This window comes from Triticum dicoccoides, chromosome 5B (assembly GCF_002162155.2).
Source record: "Triticum dicoccoides isolate Atlit2015 ecotype Zavitan chromosome 5B, WEW_v2.0, whole genome shotgun sequence".
Classification (NCBI taxonomy): Eukaryota; Viridiplantae; Streptophyta; class Magnoliopsida; order Poales; family Poaceae; genus Triticum; species Triticum dicoccoides.
In genome coordinates this window covers 54,186,714-54,192,403 of record NC_041389.1, presented here as the reverse complement: position 1 = coordinate 54,192,403, position 5,690 = coordinate 54,186,714, and positions in this window count along the sequence as shown.

The window sequence follows — 5,690 nt, the reverse complement described above, 5'->3', positions numbered from 1 at the left end:
AACCCATCACCGTCCAGCAAGCCTACGATGGAATTACTCACGCACGGCGGTGAGCATCATGAAATTGGTGATGGAGGATGGTTGATGATGATGACGGTGATGAATCCCCCTCTCCGGAGCCCCGAACGGACTCCAGATCAGCCCTCCCGAGATAGATTAGGGCTTGGCGGCGGCTCCGTATCGTAAAACGCGATGAAACTTTCTCTCTGATTTTTCTCTCCGCGAAACGGAATATATGGAGTTGAGTTGAGGTCGGTGGAGCATTAGGGGGCCCACGAGACAGGGGGCGCGCCCAGGGGAGGGCGCCCCCCATCCTCGTGGATAGGGTGTGGGTCCCCTGGCCTTGATTCTTTCGCTAGTATTTTTTACATTTTCCAAAACTTATCGCCGTGGATTTTCAGGTCATTCCGAGAACTTTTGTTTTCTGCACAATAAACAACATCATGGCAGTTCTGCTGAAAACAACATCAGTACAGGTTAGTTTCATTCAAATCATGCAAGTTAGAGTCCAAAACAAGGGCAAAAGTATTTGGAAAAGTAGATACGTTGGAGACGTATCAACTCCTCCAAGCTTAAACCTTTGCTTGTCCTCAAGCAATTCAGTTGATAATGTTGGAAGTATGCCCTAGAGGCAATAATAAATTAGTTATTATTATATTTCCTTGTTCATGATAATCGTTTATTACCCATGCTATAATTGTATTGATAGGAAACTCCGATACATGTGTGGGTACATAGACAACACCATGTCCCTAGTAAGCCTCTAGTTGACTAGCTCGCTGATCAACAGATGGTTATGGTTTCCTGACCATGGACATTAGATGTCATTGATAACAGGATCGCATCATTAGCAGAATGATGTGATGGACAAGACCCAATCCTAAGCCTAACACAAAGATCGTAGTTCGTATGCTAAAGCTTTTCTAATGTCAAGTATCATTTCCTTAGACCATGAGATTGTGCAACTCCCGGATACCGTAGGAATGCTTTGGGTGTACCAAACGTCACAACGTAACTAGGTGGCTATAAAGGTGCACTACAGGTATCTCCGAAAGTGTCTGTTGGGTTGGCACGAATTGAGACTGGGATTTGTCACTCCGTGTAAACGGAGAGGTATCTCTGGGCCACTCTGTAGGACATCATCATAATGTGCACAATGTGACCAAGGGGTTGACCATGGGATGATGTGTTATGGAACGAGTAAAGAGACTTGCCGGTAACGAGATTGAGCAAGGTATCGGTATACCGACGATCGAATATCGGGCAAGTACAATACCGTTAGACAAAGGGAATTGTATATGGGATCGATTGAGTCCTTGACATCGTGGTTCATCTGATGAGATCATCGTGGAACATGTGGGAGCCAACATGGGTATCTAGATCCCGCTGTTGGTTATTGACCGGAGAACGTCTCGGTCATGTCTGCATGGTTCCCGAACCCGTAGGGTCTACACACTTAAGGTTCGATGACGCTAGGGTTATAAAGGAAGTTTGTATGTGGTTACCGAATGTTGTTCGGAGTCCCGGATGAGATCCCGGACGTCACGAGGAGTTCCGGAATGGTCCGGAGGTAAAGATTTATATATGGGAAGTCCTGTTTTGGTCACCGGAAAAGTTTCGGGTTTTATCGGTAACGTACCGGGACCACCGGGAGGGTCCCGGGGGTCCACCAAGTGGGGCCACCATCCCCGGAGGGCTGCATGGGCCAAGTGTGGGAGGGAACCAGCGCCAGGTGGGCTGGTGCGCCCCCCCACAAGGCCCAAGGCGCAGGGAAGAGTGGGAGGGGGGCAAACCCTAGGGCAGATGGGCCCTAAGGCCCACCCCAGGTGCGCCTCCCCTCTCTCTCCTTCTGGCCGCCACCCCTGGGGGGGGGGGAACCCTAGAGGGGGCGCAGCCCCCTCCCCTCCCTCTATATATACTTGAGGGTCTTGGGCTGCCAACACATGAGTTTTGACCTCTCCCTGGCGCAGCCCTACCTCTCTCCCTTCTCTCTTGCGGTGCTTGGCGAAGCCCTGCAGGATTGCCACGCTCCTCCACCACCACCACGCCGTTGTGCTGCTGCTGGATGGAGTCTTCCTCAACCTCTCCCTCTCTCCTTGTTGGGTCAAGGCATGGGAGACGTCATCGGGCTGTACGTGTGTTGAACACGGAGGTGTCGTCCGTTCGACACTAGGATCTCCGGTAATTTGGATCACGACGAGTACGACTACTTCAACCCCGTTCTCTTGAACGCTTCCGCTTAGCGATCTACAAGGGTATGTAGATGCACTCTCCTTCCCCTCGTTGCTGGTTTCTCCATAGATAGATCTTGGTGACACGTAGGAAAATTTTGAATTTCTGCTACGTTCCCCAACAGTGGCATCATGAGCTAGGTCTATTGCATAGATTCTTTGCACGAGTAGAACACAAAGTAGTTGTGGGCGTTGATTTTGTTCAATATGCTTACCGTTACTAGTCCAATCTTGATTCGGCGGCATTGTGGGATGAAGCGGCCCGGACCGACCTTACACGTACACTTACGTGAGACAGGTTCCACCGACTGACATGCACTAGTTGCATAAGGTGGCTAGCGGGTGCTAGTCTCTCCCACTTTAGTTGGATCGGATTCGATGAAAAGGGTCCTTATGAAGGGTAAATAGCAATTGACATATCACGTTGTGGTTTTTGCGTAGGTAAGAAACGTTCTTGCTAGAAACCCATAGCAGCCACGTAAAACATGCAAACAACAATTAGAGGACGTCTAACTTGTTTTTGTAGTGTATGCTATGTGATGTGATATGGCCAAGAAGAATGTGATGAATGATATGTGATGTATGAGATTGATCATGTTCTTGTAACAGGAATCACGACTTGCATGTCGATGAGTATGACAACCGGCAGGAGCCATAGGAGTTGTCTTTATTTATTGTATGACCTGCATGTCATTGAACAACGCCATGTAATTACTTTACTTTATTGCTAACCGGTAGCCATAGTAGTAGAAGTAATAAGTTGGCGAGACAACTTCATGGAGACACGATGATGTAGATCATGATGATGGAGATCATGGTGTCATGCCGGTGACGATGATGATCATGGAGCCCCGAAGATGGAGATCAAAAGGAGCAAAATGATATTGGCCATATCATGTCACTATTTGATTGCGTGTGATGTTTATCATATTTATGCATCTTATTTGCTTAGAACGACGGTAGTAAATAAGATGATCCCTCATTAAAATTTCAAGAAAGTGTTCCCCCTAACTGTGCACCGTTGCGAAAGTTCGTCGTTTCGAAGCACCACGTGATGATCGGGTGTGATAGATTCTTACGTTCACATACAACGGGTGTAAGCCAGATTTACACACGCGAAACACTTAGGTTGACTTGACGAGCCTAGCATGTACAGACATGGCCTCGGAACACAAGGGACCGAAAGGTCGAGCATGAGTCGTATAGTAAGATACGATCAACATGAAGATGTTCACCGATGATGACTAGTCCGTCTCACGTGATGATCGGACACGGCCTAGTTGACTCGGATCATGTAATCACTTAGATGACTAGAGGGATGTCTATCTGAGTGGGAGTTCATAAGATGAACTTAATTATCCTGAACATAGTCAAAAGATCTTTGCAAATAATGTCGTAAGCTCGCGCTTTAGTTCCACTATTTAGATATGTTCCTAGAGAAAATATAGTTGAAAGTTGACAGTAGTGATTATGCGGACAGTAGAAAGCTTATGTCCTTAATGCACCGCTCAATGTGCTGAACCCCAAACGTCATTTGTGGATGTTGCGAACATCGGACATACACGTATTGAAAACTACGTGATAGTTCAGTTAAACGGTTTAGAGTTGAGGCACCAAAGACGATTTCAAAAACGTCGCGGAACATATGAAATGTTTCGAGGGCTGAAATTGGGATTTCAGGATCGTGCCCACGTCAGAGGTACAAGACCTTCGACGATTTTCTTAGCCTGCAAACTAAGGGTGAAAAGCTCAATCGCTGAGCTTGTGCTCAGATTGTCTGAGTACAAAAATCACTTGAATCGAGTGGGAGTTGATCTTCCAGATGAGATAGTGATGTTTCTCCAAAGTCATTACCACCAAGCTGCTAGAGCTTCGTGATGAACTATAACATATCAGGGATAGATATGATGATCCTTGAAGTATTCGTGATGTTTGACACCGCGAAAGTAGAAATCAAGAAGGAGCATCAATTGTTGATGGTTGGTGAAACCACTAGTTTCAAGAAGGGCAAGGGCAAGAAGGGATACTTCATGAAACGGCAAAACAGTTGCTGCTCTAGTGAAAACCCAGGGTTGAACCCAAACCCGAGACTAAGTGCTTATGTAATGAGGGAACATGCACTGGAGCAGAACCACCCTAGATACTTGGTAGATAAGAAGGCTGGCAAAGGTCGATAGAAGTATATTTGATATACATTATGTTAATGTGTACTTTACTAGTTCTCCTAGTAGCACCAGGGTATTAGATACCGGTTCGGTTGCTAAGTGTTAGTAACTCGAAATAAAAGCTACGGAATAAACGGAGACTAGCTAAAGGGGAGCTGACGATATGTGTTGGAAGTGTTTCCAAGTTTGATGTGATCAAACATCGCACGCTCCCTCTACCATCAAGATTAGTATTAAACCTGAATAATTGTCATTTGGTGTTTGCGTTGAGCATAGACATGATTGGATTATGTCTATCGCAATACGGTTATTCATTTAAGGAGAATAATGGTTACTCTATTTATTTGAATAATACCTTCAATGGTCTTACACCTAGAGGAATGGTTTATTAAATCTCGATCGTAGTGATACACATTTTCATGCCAAGAGATATAAGATAGTAATGATAGTACCACTTACTTGTGGCACTGCCATGTAAGTCATATTGGTGTAAAACGCATGAAGAAGCTCCATGTTGATGGATCTTTGGACTCACTCATTTTGAAAAGTTTGAGACATGCGAACCATGTCTATTGGTGTATACGCATGAAGAAAATCCATGCAGATGGATCGTTTGGACTCACTTGATTTTGAATCACTTGAGATATGCAAATCATACCACATGGGCAAGATGACTAAAAAGCCTCGTTTTTCAGTAAAATGGAACAAGATAGCAACTTGTTGGAAGTAACACATTTTGATGTGTGCAGTCCAATGAGTGCTGAGGCATGCAGTGAATATCGTTGTGTTCTTACTTCACGGATGATTCGAGTAGATGTTTAGTAGATTTACTTGATGAAACCCAAGTCTGAATTATTGAATGGTTCAAGTAATTTCAGAGTGAAGTTGAAGATCATCGTGACAAGGGGATAAAATGTCTATGATATGATCATAGAGATGAGTATCTGAGTTACGAGCTTTGGCACGCAATTAAGACATTGTGGAAATTGTTTCACAATTAATACCGCCTGGAACACCATAGTGTGATGGTGTGTCTGAACATCATAGTTGCACCCTATTGGATATGGTGCATACCATGATGTCTCTTATCAAATTACCACTATCGTTCATGGGTTAGGCATTAGAGACAACCACATTCACTTTAAATAGGGCACCACGTAATTCCATTGAGATGACACCATATGAACTATGGTTTAAATAAACCTAAGCTGTCATTTCTTAAAGGTTTGGGGCTGCGACGCTTATGTGGAAAAGTTTCAGGTTGATAAGCTCGAACCCAAAGCGGATAAAATGC